Source organism: Crocodylus siamensis, chromosome 15 (genome assembly GCF_052110815.1).
Source record: "Crocodylus siamensis isolate JL-2025a chromosome 15, ASM5211081v1, whole genome shotgun sequence".
In the NCBI taxonomy this organism is placed as follows: domain Eukaryota; kingdom Metazoa; phylum Chordata; order Crocodylia; family Crocodylidae; genus Crocodylus; species Crocodylus siamensis.
The window spans coordinates 31,329,585-31,346,827 of NC_143409.1; the positions used below are offsets into that span (position 1 = coordinate 31,329,585).

At 46.0% G+C, this 17,243-nt stretch overlaps 1 protein-coding gene across 4 annotated transcripts in view; it reads left to right on the forward strand.

The window, feature by feature from the left end:
• The window catches only part of DAPK2 (death associated protein kinase 2), a 94,364-nt gene that overhangs the window by 23,448 nt on the left and 53,673 nt on the right, over positions 1 to 17,243 (forward strand). The window lies entirely within an intron of this gene.

Consider the following 17,243-nt stretch of genomic DNA (forward strand, 5'->3'; position numbering starts at 1 on the left):
CTGTTTGGTTATTACCTTTCGGAGAGATTCCCAAGAAATACCTAGCTGTAACTGGATGACTGTAGGTGATTCAGTAGTTGGCACAGTTCTGAGTCAGCACTAAGGCAGTGACCCAGTATGCTGTTTGGGGCATTGACTATACCAGTATTTCAACTGCTTCACTGGTAGCACTGCTCAGAAAAGTTGGAGGGATAGATCCTTATGCCTGGATTTAAATTGTATATAGGTAACTTGCATTCTACCTATTGAAAATTCCTTCTTCTTATTTATCTAGATTTGCTGCTTCTCTTTGAAGAGCAGTGTACTTCCACCCAGTGGTTACATTTTGATGATAGACAAAACAATCCTGTTTTGCAGGCAGTGCAGTGCAATAGCTTTGCATGGATGCTAAAAGCTTTGATGAAAGGTGTCATGAACATGACCATTAGTATTATCAGGCACTATGTACATTCAAGGATGTTCTGCAATTTCTAATAATTTATATTAAACTTAAGTCTGAAACAAAGTATAAATATGAGTTGTCAGTGAAAATGCCATGGTGTACTTGGAATTTATTGATAGATTGTGATGTATTTTCAAATCTGCATAAAATAATGTATTCTGAAAAGAATAAATATGACTCATTTTATAGAAAAGGCATTCCAGGGTGTGGTGATGTTGCCGAACATCACTTGAACTTGTCTGGCTGGAAGTATTCTGATTTGCCTTAGGCTTATAATGTTTCTGAGATGAGGCTTATGTGCTTGTAAGTATTTTTTAGTTATCCTACCTCAGAGGGCTGCTGTTGCTCAGTGTTTGTGAGGTACTATGATATACTTGGGTGGGAGGCTCAGCCATATGGCTGTGCGTTTCTGTTTTTGTAAGCTGTTATCAGTGGTGTAAGGAGTGTATTGAGTGCTTGGGGTGGGGCAGTCAGCCTATGGCAACTACGGTAGACAGGGGGATGGGGAAGGAGGAACACAGAGGCAAGGGTGAGGAGAAGGGAAGTCTTACCTGCCTGGGCTGCTGCTGCCACTACTCCATCTCAGTTCTCCCATGAGCTCACTGTGGCTGCAATCCCAGACTTCATACAGTGAACTAGGAAAATCCTTTCATGAATGTGGTTTGTGAACTTTCATCATTTCTTTTACAATAACTTCTACTTCCTAGAGAGAAATTATGCAAAGACACATCTTTCTGTTGGGGAAAACATGTATTCAGTGCAACCAGCAGAATTGTCTAAGAACATAAGGGCTAAATACAGATAGTCACAAAGTCAGAGGCTGAATCAGTTCAATTTTCACAGGTCTAAGTCTAAGTTGCATAGATTGAACCAATAAGCAAGGGAACAGACATTCACTTTTGACTCCGGAAAGACAGCCACATTCCTGCAGTGGCCCAGGCCAGAAGCCAGAGATGAGGGGTGGGGAGGGGGGGCACTATAATAACCTCCAACTTCAGCTGGAGCAGATAGCTTGGGCCAAGGCTTGCCTGCCCACCCTGCAAGGGATGGGGGGTGGGTTGCATGGGAGGTGCAAAGCATCCTGAGATGCTGGGGAACTGTGAGTTAGCTTGAATCTAGAGGAGATCTGGGACAGAAGTTCAATAAACTGATTTAACTTAAATCAGTGAAGTCTGATACTACATCTATCCAGGTTTATTTTAAACCAGTTTTGGCCATTTTAAAGCCGTTTACATGCACTGAACTTTTGTTGTGTTACAGATTTAAACCAGTTTCTGATCACTTATACCAGTTTCTGTGTAATTTCTGTTCCTAGCCAAAAACTGCTATGTACTGTCCATCTCACCCAGTATCCTGTCACATGGCAGCAGAGAATGGATGCTAAAAGTGAGAGTGAACAGGTTATGACCAGTGTTTTTCCTTTGTGCCTCTCCCACTTTCAGCCTCTAGCATTTAAGTTCTAGGAAGTTTGGATTCAGAGGCTGTACCTCTAACCCCAATGTTCAATAGCTACCGATGCCTTTTCTCCAATAATTTGTCCAATTCCTTTTTGAATCTGGTTAAACTGTCAGTTTCCACGTCTTGTGGCAATAAGTTCCACACTTTAATTACAGACTGTGTAAAAAAAGAACTTCCTTTTGTTAGTTTTAAACTTACTACCTACTAGTTTCATTTTATGACCCATAGTTCTTCTATTGTGTGAGAGAGTGCCATATTTACCCAAATCCCAAGTGAGTTTTTTCTTTCACATCTGTCATGGGGGGGGATGGGAAGGAAAGCCTCCTGTCTGGGTTTTGAGTGCAAGGTGGTGGGGGTGGGGGAGACGGACAGGCAGCTGCTGTGGCTCAGCCAGGGCCAGAGCTGCTGCCTGACCTCTGCCTACCTCTTCCCCTCCCACCATGCCCCCAGCTGTCTAACTTGCTTAAGAGTAAGTAAGCCCTTAGTAGCTTCCCAGTAAAACCTCCATTCTGGGACTAGTGTTCAATTTTTTTTTTTTGATATAGTACTTTTTTTCGCCCCCTATGATTAGGGTGAAATCTTGCCGCCAGTAGCAGCCTTCAGGGAGGGCAAACCAGGTGACTGCCCAGGACCCTACACTTTATAAAAATTAAGATGAATTACTAGAGGTGCTTCGATACATTGGTCCAATATTGGCTTGGCACCGATATAAAGAAAATTGTCAGTATTGGAAATCATCCTGATATGGCTGATAATTTGGTCAATAAAAGGCCCATGCATGTGCACAGCCTCAGGGCAGCATGTAGGCAGGGAGGAGCACAGCTGGGCAGCTTGAAGAGCTGCATGCAGCTGGTAAGTCTGGTGTGGTGGAAGGGGAGAGGGGAGGGGAAGGGAAAGGGTATGGGGGAGGCAGATCAAGGCCCCCACACTGAGGGAGGAGTGGAGCTGGGGTAGGGGCTGGGGCAAGCGCTGCTCAGCTTAGGCTACAAGCTGACCTTGACAGGTTGCAACGGTGGGCGGATGAGAATAGGATGGGGTTTAACACTGATAAGTGCAAGGTGTTGCACATGGGGAGGAAGAACCGGCACCACACTTACAGGTTGGGGAACTCCCCTCTTGCCAGCACGGAGATGGAAAAGGATCTTGGAGTCATCATTGACTCCACGATGAACATGCGCCGGCAGTGTGGGGAGGCAGTCAAGAAGGCCAACCGTACCCTGTCATGCATCCACAGATGCATCTCGAGCAGGTCCAGGGAGGTGATCCTCCCCCTCTATGCGGCACTGGTCAGGCCGCAGCTGGAGTACTGCGTCCAGTTCTGGGCGCCACACTTCAAGAGGGACGTGGACGATATGGAAAAAGTTCAGAGGAGGGCCACTCGTATGATCAGGGGTCAGCAGGGCAGGCCTTATGAGGAGAGGCTACGGGACCTGAACCTGTTTAGCCTCCACTAGAGAAGGTTAAGGGGGGACCTTGTGGCCTGCTACAAACTGGTCAGGGGGGATCAGCAGGTATTGGGGGAGTCCCTGTTCCCCCGTGCGCTGCCAGGAGTGACCAGGAATAACAGTCACAAGCTGGCGGAGGGTAGGTTTAGATTAGATATTAGGAGGCGCTTCTTCACAGTCAGAGCGGCTAGGGCCTGGAACCGGCTTCCAGGGGAAGTGGTGCAGGCTCCTAGCCTGGGGATTTTTAAAAGGAAGTTAGATGAGCACCTTGCCGGGGTCATCTGACCCCGGTGCTCTTTCCTGCCAAGGCAGGGGGTCGGACTAGATGATCTACCTAGGTCCCTTCCGACTCTAGCTACTATGAAACTATGGGATGAGGTGGGCATGGAACGGACCCACAGCTCAGTGGGGGGGAGGTGGCTTCTGCTGCTGCGCGCTGCTCATGAGGGAGTTGCTGGTCTGGCGGCTCCTGCTGCTGTTCCCATTTCTTGTCCAGAAGGGCATGGGGGAGCATATGCCCCTGGATCTGCATGGGGCCGGGACTATGCCAAACTCTTCCCAGTGGAGCAGGGCTGTGCTTGGGGCAGGTGGTAGCAGTGCTGGGATGGGGGGAGCTACAGCCACCCCAAAATTTTCCATAGCCCCCGCATTCCCCCAGTCCCGGCACTGCCACCTCCCCCCCCCAAGCCCAGCCCCACCCCACTGGGAAGAGCTTGGTACAGCCTAGGCCCCGTGCAGATCTGGGGGCACACCCTCATCCCCATGCCCTCCCAGATTAGTGGTGGGAGCTGCTGAATGAGCTGGCAAGTGCTGGATGAGCCACCGGACCAGTGGCTCCCACAACAGTGGTGCACAGTGGTGAGAGCCACCCTCCCCTGTCCCCATGTCCCCCAGACAAGCTGCAACTCCATCCTGCACCCACTCAGCTCCAGCTGGGCAGCTCTTGCCCTAGCCCCAGCTCCACTCCCGCCTCACCACAGGAGCCTTGATCTGCCCTCGCCACACCCCTTTCCTCCCCCTCTCGTCTGTCCCCCTTCCTCTTCTCCTTCCACCACACCAGACTTATCAGCTGCACGCAACTCTCCATGCTGCCGGGCTGCTATCAGAAATTGGACCGGTATCGGCCAATAGCCTCCTTAAAAATTGGCTATCGGTATTGATCTCCAAAATCTCCATCAGTGCACCCCTATTAATTACACTCAATATTTGTATTATCAGTATTGTATTAAGATACTTTCATTGCAATTTCACAGATAGAGCAATTGAAATTGAAAATGTCTGACTTGCTTATAGCTCATCAAAATTAAGCCTCTAAAGGGCCCCAAATGACACTCTTGCCCCAGGCCCCAAGAACACTAGGGCCACAACTGTTGCCCCTATATTTATTTTGGGCAGGGGAGGAAGGAACCTCAAGAAGTTATCAAGTCCAAGCCCCAGCTAAAGAAAGGATTATGAGGCCCTGAGACTCGGGCATTCACCCTATTCCGCTCATCCAGCCTGACCTGCTTAGTGTCAAAGGTGAGTTATAACACTCTTGGCTACATGTTTAATGCTGCAGTATATAATCGATCATGTAACACGAGTACCATCTTGAGTATAAAAGTCTATTGCCTGCTTCACACACTGATTTATCTTTAGCATGTTCCTCAGGATATCTCATCTGGAATGGTTAGAGGAGGTAATCCTTTCTTGAGCTGGGGCTTAGACTTGATAACTTCTTGAGGTTCCTTCCAGCCCAATTTTCTGTAATTCTGTAATCATCTCATATACTCTTATGTGTTTAGTGACTGCCACTCCATTCTCATCACCCAAGAAGAGAGTTGGTTTTGGTGAAGTCCAGTAAAAGAAACCTGGTTAGATGACTTTATTGAGGACTAAATTTGGGAGAGCCAGTTGTCTGTTTCCTGCATAATTGTTTTCATGTGAAATGTCACTATTAAAATGCAAAACACACATAAATGTAGCATTTACATGAAGGGTTAGATGGTCAGATTTCAATATTAGTCCTCAGGACCATCCAGTCCCTTTGAACAGGTAGATTTTCAGAATGTTACTATTGAGGTGAGAAGTAAAATGACTTGCACCAGACTACACAACCTTTCTGTCAGTCAGGGTCAGATGCTGGGTGTTATTTTCCCACCTGTAGCAGGGAAGCAGATTTACTACCATTATGAATGTTAGCCACAATGTTCCTTTACTCTGTTTCCCCAGTATGTGTCTGGCCCTACCAAGAGCCATAGATTCATAGATGCTAGGGTCGGAAGGGACCTCAATAGATCATCGAGTCCGACCCCCTGCATAAGCAGGAAAGAGTGCTGGGCCTACATTACCCCAGCTAGATACACATCTAGCCTTCGCTTGAAGACCCCCAGGGTAGGGGAGAGCACCACCTCCCTTGGGAGCCCGTTCCAGACCTTGGCCACTCGAACTGTGAAGAAGTTCCTCCTAATATCCAATCTAAATCTGCTCTCTTCTAGCTTGTGGCCATTATTTCTTGTAACCCCTGGGGGGGCCTTGGTGAATAAATACTCACCAATTCCCTTCTGTGCCCCCCCGATGAACTTATAGGCAGCCACCAGGTCGCCTCTCAACCTTCTCTTGCGGAGGCTGAAAAGGTCCAGTTTCTCTAGTCTCTCCTCGTAGGGCTTGGCCTGCAGGCCCTTAACCATACGAGTGGCCCTTCTCTGGACCCTCTCCAGATTATCCGCATCCTTCGTGAAGTGCGGCGCCCAGAATTGCACGCAGTACTCCAGCTGCGGTCTGACCAGCGCCCGATAGAGGGGAAGTATCACCTCCTTGGACCTATTTTTCATGCATCTGCTGATGCATGATAAAGTGCCATTTGCTTTTCTGATGGTTTCGTCACACTGCCGACTCATGTTCATCTTGGAGTCCACTAGGACTCCAAGATCCCTTTCCACTTCCGTGCCATCCAGCAGGTCATTTCCTAGGCTGTAGGTGTGCTGGACATTTTTCCTCCCTAGATGCAGCACTTTGCATTTCTCCTTGTTGAACTGCATTCTGTTGTTTTCTGCCCACTTGTCTAACCTGTTCAGGTCTGCTTGCAGCTGCTCCCTGCCCTCCGGCGTGTCCACTTCGCCCCATAGCTTAGTGTCATCTGCAAACTTGGACAGAGTACATTTCACTCCCTCATCCAAGTCGCTGATGAAGACATTAAAGAGTATCGGTCCAAGGACCGAGCCCTGCGGGACCCCACTGCCCACACCCCTCCAGGTCGAAACCGACCCATCCACCACGACTCTCTGGGTGCGACCCTCCAGCCAATTCTCCACCCACCGGACTGTGCAGTCATCCAAGTCACAGCCCCTTAACTTGTTCACCAGTATGGGGTGGGATACCGTATCAAAGGCCTTCCTGAAGTCCAAGTATACGACATCCACCCCTCCTCCTGCGTCGAGGCGTTTTGTAACCTGGTCATAAAAAGAGACTAGATTGGTCAGGCACGATCTGCCTGCCACGAACCCATGCTGGTTTCCCCTCAGCATAACTTGCCCTGCCGGGCTCTCACAAATGTGAGCCTTGATAATTTTTTCAAAGACTTTGCCAAGGATGGAGGTGAGACTAACTGGCCTATAGTTGCCCGGGTCCTCCTTCCTCCCCTTCTTGAAAATGGGAACCACATTGGCCCTTTTCCAGTCCTCCGGGACTTGACCCGTGCGCCACGAGCATTCAAATATTCCCGCCAGTGGCTCTGCAATGATGTCGGCCAGTGCCTTCAGTACCCTCGGATGGAGGTCATCCGGGTCTGCCGACTTAAAGGCATCCAGTTCTTCCAAGTGACCCTGCACCACCTCAGGGTCCACGCATGGAAGTCTGGTGCCTTGCTGCTGCCTCCCTACACTCCCAGTGAGAGACTTGTCATGCCTCTCGCTTAGGAACACTGAGGCGAAGAACTCGTTGAGGAGACCATAATGACTTTTGATCTTAAGCAAACATGTACTTTGACCTCATGGCCCTGTACTGATAGCTGCAAATAAAATATGTTATTCCAAAAGCAGATGTTTAATTGCTAAACCAGGGATGGGCAAAATATGGTTCACAACCCAAATCCAGCCCACCAGCAGATTAAATCCAGCCTGTAGGTGGACAGCTACCTACTCACTGGATCTGGCCCTTGGGCAGCTGGCGACTCTGGCTGCCATGTGGTGCCAGGTGGATGGTGGGGGGCTGCCTTGTCCCAGCAGCATCAGGCATCCGCTGTGGACCCAGGTGGAGCTTCTGCTGCAGCGGGCAGGGAGCAGTGTCAGTTGTGGACACTGTGGGCAGGTTCAGGAGCCCAGACAGAACCTGCTGATGGTGTCCACAGCTGACCCTCTGCCTTCCCAGTGTGGTGGAAGCCCCACCTGGAGCCTTGACCTGGAACCTGCTAACTTTGTCAGCTGTGGACCTAAGCAGAAGCTGCTGCCACACCAGGTGGGCAGCAATGTATGTCTCTCTCTCCTCTCCTCTCCTGTCCTTCCTCCTCCCTTCAGAACCTAGTCAAAGTTGTCACCACCACTTGCTTAGCACAGCAACAGCTCCTGCCTTGGTCCACTGCTGAGCGATGGGGCTCCTGGCAAACTACAGCTTCAGCAGCTTCTGGGGGGAGGGACAGAGTGGGCGAGAGACGTAGAGAAGAGACACAGACAGACAGAGAGGAGGGGGACAGTGCAACGAGGGAGACAGTGAAGGAAAACTCATTAAGTGGCCCTCCAGCTGAAATAATTCCCCAGTCCTATCCTAAACTACAAGAAACCCCTAAAATGTTGGTCTAATAGACCATTGCTGAAATTCCTCCACAGATTAAATTTATAAAAGTAAAATTTCTCATGTATTTTTTCCCTACAAAATAACATTAAAGTTCTTTAATAAAAGGTCTGCCCATCTGTGTTCAATTAAAATTTCAATAGAGAATTGAATGTGAAGTATCTCTTTCACTTTGTCCACTACTGCTGTGCAAATACACCAGCACAAAATATAGCAAGAGTTTAATAGTGCAACCCAGTCTATATAAAGACAATTACACCGATTATTTTATGTTAATGGATTTGACCTGGAACTTTTACAGATCTGTGATGGAGAGCTAGACACTTTCTGTCAGTTCTAGACGACTTGGTCAAATGACATGAGTTCTGAGACATGATTCTGCTGCTTGCTTTAAGTAAGAATGTTTTTATGCATACCTGTGGTGTTCTCTCCCAGGTTTTAGACGGTATTAAATCTTTGGTTTTCCTTTTATTTTTTCTGGTGTTGCAGCAGAAAGCCCCGTTTTCCTCTTGCCTGCATTTGCTTTCCCCTCTTTGGATATGTTTCTCCTCTTCTACCTTTTCTTCCTTCCTTTCTTTCACTATAAGATAAGGAATTGTGTTAAAGTTTGTATGTGTGCATTTTGTATCTCCCCTTGTATTTTGGTATTTTTATCTAGTTGTGTGCCATGGCATTACTCTTGTAGTTTATATTTTATACTGTTCACCTTTTAACTAAATGTGTTTTAGTTTTAGAAGTAACTTATTCACTGTAACAATGTTAACAAGCGCAGGAACCAAACCGGGGCTTTCTTGTATCAGGAGGGCCCCTGAAAGAGCGAGTGAATGAATCAGTGATCGAATGCATAACACAGTGCAGGCTTCAGTAACAAGAGGCAATTAACACCTACGAAACCACAGATCAACCAAGGGAAGAAAACAATAGGAGACAATGTAGCAACCGGGAATTCTCTAAAGTAAACTTCACTGTTCAAGGGCTAGAAGCCCTGGTCTGAGCTGATCAATGCTGGGGACCAACTTTTGGGGCTGAATATTTACAGAGCCCTATTCATGACAGCGGTAAATTAATCCAGATTCATCAACAGACTCCCAAACCTGCACGTTCATGCGGACAAACCCTGGAGCTGATAGATGCCATACAGTAGCCACCAAGGGGGAAGTCCCACGAGGGTCAATGACCCCTGGATTGGGCAAACCTGAAAACTAGGGAGTCACCAAAGTCTGCAAAGGACAGATAAAGAGCAGTGAAAAGTGACCCTCAGTGGTGCCCTCTTGAGCAGCACCTGTCCAGCCAGAAGGACCAGCTGGTGACCCCCTTCTGGAGGATAACACCACGCTGGAAGAAGCTTTGACTGGCCATCAACGACAGACTCCAGCACTTGTGGGACAGGTATACCTGACTGGTGCCCCACCCCACAAACATTTGTAACTGGCTACTGTGTGTGTGCATGTGTGTGTGTGGGGGGGGACCAGCCCCAAGGTTTATGATTTGACTTCATTACAGTGTTTCAACCTGCCTAATAAACCAGAATTTTAAGAATCCTGAGTTGGACATTTGTAGCCAACAGTGTCAGAAGTTCATTTTAGACCTTAGCCCAGAATGTGTGTATGCTGTGTTTGAAGCCAGCTGGTTGGCATGCCAAGCATAATTACTTTAACTCAGCTTCTATCTTTAGGGACACACACATCTGAGCAGGAACTGGACCACAGTAGAAAGTTCAATGTAACCTTGCTACATATAATAAACAAAACAAAGTGTGTATGTAGGGAGGTCATCTCCATTTCCCTAAAAGGTATTTTTTTTTGTTTCTGCTACAGTTTAAGGACTGTTTGTTCCTTCTCTGCCTGATGCAGCAATACTGAACACATGTACACTGAGGTTACTTATATTCATATGCTTCTGTTTATCTTATCCTTGTCCCCTAGATCAACACACTCTCTCTCAAATGGAAAGGAAAAAAAGTACCTGTTCAGGCATGCCAAGGGAAACTGAGATGTTCAGCTTTCTGTACCTGTTATCAATTGAAAGCCCAGAAGAGCCCTTTTAGGGAGCTATTTGAGTGCAGGCATGGTCACACAAATCTGAATAATGGTACTTTGCACTACAGTTTGTCCGTGTCCCTTGCATCTATTGTGAGTTATTTCTGTCACCAAATACATGTTTATACCAGTCTAAAAAAGCAGATAAGCAACATGAAGTCTTAAATTTAGGTAACTTTGCCCTATCCAGGGCAGAATCTCTCCTGAAGGAATCGGGAGTAAAACTTCACTGGTATACGTTATTAGTTTAGGTGTTATCTGTCCATGTCCATCCTGGAGTGCCCATTTACAAACAGGCTTTTACTTGCTCCCTCACCATCTAATGGTAGGGTGCAGTAAGAGCTGCCTACTGTGTGCAGCTGCTCCAGGAAGGCTAACCCTTTGTTCATTCCTAGTCTGAATGTAATTTACACTGGTATATAAAATGGATGTAAAATGGATGTGTTCATTTGTCTTCATCCCCAGTGTGCTGGGTCCCAATTTAGCACCCAGCTGCAGCCCCATTATTCCTCTCCTAAATCCCAGATCATTGTCTTACCTGCAATATCATCCTCTTACTGTCATTTTTCTGAGTATAATCAAACCGTGTAATATTTGATTCGGGTATTTTGTTTTGGCTTCATATAAGGGCTTTTGCTGCTCTGCCCATGCCTAGAGAACCTTCCAAATGTATACCAGCTTATATTATGGCTATTTCAATTTGTAGGTTTTTTTAAGAAACAAAGGGCAAGAATGCAATAACTTCCTCCTTTATTGTTTAAAGGAAGTAATGTTGAAAATAGAAAAACAAAGCTCAAACCAATTGTACTTTGTTATTTGAGGAAAAGCATACCCTTCTGGCATCACAGAAAGAATCAAATGCCTGCTTGTCCCACCCCAGAACCAAGGCCAGAGGGTCTGGCTGGGATACACTAGTTTATAGTGTCCTCTTGATAATTTTATTCATGCATTTTTAGCATTTCAGCTAATCTTAGATGCACTATTTCTAATATATTAGAGAAAAAGGGAAGCAATAGCTCAAATGCACACAATAGCTTATTTAAAGGGTTCTCTTCATTCTGATATTTTTATGATAAAACTAATATGGTTAGTGCATATCTGTCACACTTCCTGGGATTTCAAAATGCATGGATGTGATATACCTTGAATTTAGCAAGGCTTTTGACATTGTCTCCCATGATGTTCTCATTATCAACCTAAAGAAATACAGACTTGGTGAAAGTGCAGTAAGGCAGATTATATATAAACTGGTTGGATCATTGGTCACAGTGAATAGTCATTAATGCCTCAGTGTCTGCTTGGGAGGAGGTATCAAGCAGGATTCCTCAGGGGCCTGTCTTGGGTCCAGTTCTTGTTTAATATCTTAGTTAATGATTTGGATAGTGATAGGACTGAGTGCACATTTAGCAAATTTGCAGATGACAAGAAGTTGGATGGAGCTGCAGGCACTGTGGAGGGTAGGGCTAGGGTCCAGATTGACCTGAATAGACCAGAAAAATGGTATGCAAGGATTTGAACCATTCTTATTTCAGTGATACACTAGGACAGTGAGGGGCCAACCTTCTTGGCAAGCATGCCACAAATTATCCCCCATATCATCCCAGTTCTAATTCCATTCCCTTTCCCAATCTGCTGCCTGGCTTTCTGTTCCCTACTCTGTGTCCCCTGCTCAAATTCCTGTTCTACTTTGCTTCCTGCCCTGTGCTCATTGCCTGATCTCCTGCTCTGCCTTCTTCCTGCCCTATCTGTCGTGTGTCACACACACACAGGCTGTCTGTCTATTTGTGGCACTCCTGCTGCCCATTAGTCTTTCCTGCACTAGGAAATGTTAACTTTCAACTGTCTGCCTCAGATTTCCTACATGGAATTAAGAAAGTGTCTCATTTTCTCTGTGCCTCCATTCTATGTCTGCTAAATGAAAGCAGTATTTCCTTTCTTCTGTCCCTTACCTAGTCTAGATAGTAAACTTTTTAAAAATATACCCACAGAGTTTAAAACGCTGTCTGTGCTACGTAGTGCAATAAAGCCACAATCTTGATCCAGCGGTTTTAGAAGAAAGTATCAAGATATCTAGAGCATGTTCCTGGATATAAATGTAACCTATGGTGAGTGGGAATCAACTTTATCTTGATTGCATGGGCCTTTGTATGACATTTGCTTTCAAACCCAGCTTAAAAAACAAAGTTACTATTACTGTGTTAGAACTACAGGCTTGCCTTTTTAACCATTGAGTAAATTTTCTTTTCTCTTATCTTTCCACAACTCCAAGCTCCAACCTCAGCTATTGCAAATATATTTTTCAGCATATTCTATTATATCTTTAAAGAAATTGAGCTAGTTGTACAGAAATTCACTGAATGCCAGCTGCTGCTTTATGACGTTAGTCCTTAGAGATGGTCCAAAAATACTTCAGCATTGCCCTGTGATAAGGATAATTGGGACCTCAGCAACATGTATAAATAAAGTGGTTACCATACACCCCTACAGCAATAAGCATAAAAAGGAGAAGAAGCTTGGAAAGGCTGTCAGTCAGCCTGTGCATGTGTGGGTTATTTATAGAATAGGTGCTGATTGTATCTGAACTGTTCCTGAACATCCAGATGAAGAAGTGGTATATTTCACACATTTGTGGTCCTTTATCTTTGTTTTAGTACTCTTTTGTTATCACAGAACTTTGGAATGTCCCTTGCCACCCTAAAAGCTCACATCTGAAGAAACGATTATCTTTTGTTTTTGTATTAACGGACAGTACCCCCCCTCGGATTATAAATTCCTAGGTAGGGGAATTCCTCTGCTATGCCATTAAGAATTTATAATCATAAGTAAATTCCCTAACTAAACAGATTCTTTAGGATAAATAAAAAGTGTATTTTACTTACAGTCCTCAATCAGTGGTTATACAATTTCTTGTTTCTGAAATGTGCTGTGACAGTATTGTTGTCAGCAAAATGAAGACAAGAAAGGAAATAGAAATTGTGCTAGTTCCACATCTCTTTAGTTTGGTTCCCAAACTTTTTTTTCCGTGCCCCACTGCTGAGAGCGGAGTGCAGCGGTGGCAGCGGCCTGGGTGTGGGGGATCTCCCAGCATGCGGAGCGGCTTGTTTTTTTTTGTGCAGTGCCGCCAGCATTGCCTCTGCAGTCCTTATTTGGGTTGCGACCTGGGGTTGGGAACCGCTGCTTTAGATATATATGATCAAACATGGTCATCTTTCCTAGAAAAGAATACCCTTAATAGATGATTCCTAGATGATTTGATAGGAATGAAACCAACAGATTTTTATAGAAATGATTCTAAACAATGCATAGAATGTAAGGGAGTGGAGGGGGGAACATGGCCAATGCTTTTAAGGGACTTTTCAAAGTAATTGTGGAATTCTGTAAGTGAATAATTTTCTGTTAAGTTCTATAAGTATGTTTCATAACGTTAAAGTCTGGACAGAAAAATATAGTAGCATAGTAGCTTATTGACACAACTTTTTTGAGCCAGTAGTGCTCAACCTTTTGGCCACGAGTACTGGATGAGTGGTAAGGGAGCAAATCCATAGGCTGTATCATCCCTACCTGCCAGGATCAAGCTCCCTCTTGCCTCTGTACAGCCCTACCTGGATTGACCCCCGCTCCAACCCACCTGACTATGTGTGCCTGGATTGGGCACATGCTGTCCTCAGCCAGCCCTTCATGCATCCCCATTGATCCAGCACTACCCTTACCACCACCCCCATTGTGGCCTGACTGGGTCCCCTACCACCTTAGTCTAGCCTTGCAAGTTGGGACGGGACCTGCGTAGCCTTCAGGCCCACATCAGCCCCATGCAACCTTATTATAGGTTCACTGATACATCGGTTCAATATTGGGTTGGCACCGATATAAAGAAAATTGGTGGTATCAGAAATTGGCTTGATGTGGCTGATAAGGTGACCAATAAATGGCACAGCATGTAGGTAGTGAGGAGTACAGCTCAGCAGCTTGGAGATCTGCATGCAGCTGGTAAGTTTGTTGTGGTGGAGTAGGAGAGGGGAGGGAAGGGGCATAGGGGTGCAAATCAAGGCCTCCACAGTGAAGGAGGAAGTGGGGCTGGGGCAGGTGCTGCCCAGTTGGGGTGGGATGAGGGACAGAGGCATGGCTCGTCTGGGGGGCATGGGGACGGGGCAGCTCCCACCACTGCGTGCACCCTGGGAGGGCATGGGGGGGGCAGCATGTGCCCTCAAATCTGTGCGGGGCGAGGTGGGGTGGAGCGGGGGGAATGCCACTATGGGCTGGGGTGAGGCTGTGCCAGGCTCTTCCCAGCAGGGGTGCTGGGCTGGGCTGTGCTCAGGGCTGGCAGTGGGAAGCGGGGTTATGGGGGAGCTACAGAGAAGTTTGGGGTGGCTGCAGCTCCTCTTAGCCTCCTCCCAGTGCAGCTGCTGCTGCCTGCCTCAAGCGCAGCCTGGCTCAGTCCCCACCAGGAAGATCCTAGGGCAGTCCCAGCTCCAGCCCAGCCCCAACCCGCAGCAGCAGCCGACCCCACGCCATGCAGATCCAGGGGGCACATACCGCCCCCCCCGTGCCGTCCTGGGGTGCACATAGCAGTTGGAGCTTCCCCCCCTCCCTGTGCCCCCTGAATGAGCTACAGCTCTGTCCCACACCCTGCCCCATCTTGGCTGGACAGCACGTACCCTAGCCCCTGCCCCTGCCCCAGAGCCACTCCCTCCCTCACCACAAGTGTCCTTTCTCTACCCTTCTACCACAACAGACTTACCAGCTGCAGGCAGCTCTTCATGCTGCATTGGAAATTGGATCAATATTGGCCGATATACCTCCTTAAAAATTGGCTATTGCTATTGGCCTCAAAATCCCTATCTGTGCACCCCTAGACCTCGTGCACCTGAGTTAGCAGGGCAATGCTATCCCTCCTGTCTGGAAATTTGGCAGCACCAGAGAGGCAGTAAATGCTCTCACTGCTTGCCCATGGCTGAATTTTCAGGCCCATGGGAAGGGTGGATCAGGTAACATGGCTCCATGGGCCAGATCTGACCTGTGGACCTGGGGTTGAGCACCCCTGCTTTAAGCAAATGGTTGTACCTTAGTCACACATCAGGTCTAATGCACTAAAAGTCTGCTAAGCAAATAAATTCATGGGCCCACACCAAGATGTTATGAATGTATTAACTGATAGTATATTAAGATGGCAGTCTTTATAATAATGTGAAAGTGACTAGTGACTTTCTATGCTATATCTCCTCTGCATTTGAGAGCAAGTTAGAGTTGAGGGGAGGCTCCAGTTCTGTGGACACCTTTGCCTTTACAACCCTTGTTTCAACAGCTTGTTTGTATGTTAATTACATAATGTACTTAGAGTGTTTCATTATAAAGTACTGACTATAATTGCAGTGAATACTATATAACTTATTTTCCTACCTGCACTTGCATGCTATGGTTACTAGGCCAAGTAAGGAGACAATGATGTTCACAGCAGTAGCATTTCAGAATAGCTCCAGTGTAAGAGAAAAGCTGTAATATTGGACGTTTGCAATTAATTAGTATGTTTGTGCTTGTTGCAGAGAGATCTTGACTGCTAACCTCATAGTATTTAAGGATGGGAACTGCTGACAATTTACTGAGCCCATCTCTTGCGAGTATGGGATATAAAAGTCTTAATGAGAAATTACCTGATATTAAATGAATGCACTTGGGCCCAGATCCTGCCTCAGGAAGATACCTAAGGTTATTGAACACAATTGCCAGTGGAAGCAGATGCTTCTCAGATATAGGTAGAAAAGTGCCGGGTATTGTCTTTTGCACTGTCTTTCGTAAGTCTCCAGTCCTTGCTCTACCCTCATTCACACGTGTGGAGGCTGTGAGTGTGTTTGAGGGGATACAGTGTTTAGGTGGGATGCTCTTCTTGCTGCTGAGGTCTTACATCTCTGCTCTTCTATGAAATCTCTTTGACTGCCCATTCTCGTTAACACAGGTCAGGTTGTCTTTCCCTTTATATTTAAGCTGACCAGAGGACAGCAATCCCATTTCCTGACAACCTTGGAAGTTTCAGAATTTGTTCTCATTCCACATAGGAAATAAACTAGATTTTTTTAATATTTTCACAAAAGCTAAATTGTTAGAACACCCACTTCCTACATGAGAAGTGATCAGGGTCTGTCCATGTCTATCTTTGTGGTTAGGACGCTGACCTACAGTATAGGAGACTCAGATTAGATGTGTTTCCTTCCAGGTTGCTCTGGATCAGGCAGAATTGGGAATTCAGTCTGTTTACTTAAACATGGGAGGTGGTGGTACCAAAAGATAGCTGTGTGAATACCAGTGGGTTTTGCTAGGATCTGTATCAGCATTTTCCTGTCTTCATCCTAGTCTTTCTTTTGTTCCAATCCTATAGTCTGCTTGAAAAACAATTTAAAAGGGGAAAATGGTGTGTTCTTGAAGTCAGTTTTCATTAGTCCTATGCCAAATAATAAATCTGACTACTCTTGTGAACTTCAAGGCCTTTTTAATGATGCTGGTTTGTAATGAAATCTAGAATGAACCAAGTCTGGGAGTTGATTCCCAGTCTCTATGTCCATCCAGCACCTTGAAGTAGGTAGGTATCAGTGGTTCATATACATATAAACTAATGACAGATAGTTCAGGGCAATGCGTTGGCTTTCCTTTACCAGCTTCATAAACCTCACAATTTATTTGCATGATATAAAACAATTTATAAATATATCAAATAAATACATATATGTGTATTATGCATGTACTCTTTAACTATGACACTGATTTCCCTGTGCAGAGTAAGTTACGAGAGTCATAAAGAACTAAGAAGAGGTTCACATGAGTAACTGCTCTATCTTGTGCCATATTTATGGCTCAGATGTGGTCTTTTACCATGATTATGATTACCTCTTATAATGAGCCATAAGGATCAAATATCAGCTCTCTACAAAGAGTGCCTGCTTTGTGATCTGATGGTATTTGGGAGACCTAAATAAGAAAGGGAGTAAACCTCCTTCAAGTTAAAATGAAGAATTCCCCTGCCTTTTCCAGTTTAAACGTTGCTAATGAGTGTCTGATTCAAGAACCTTTTATCACTGAAATTAGACTAAAATTTACAGGGTT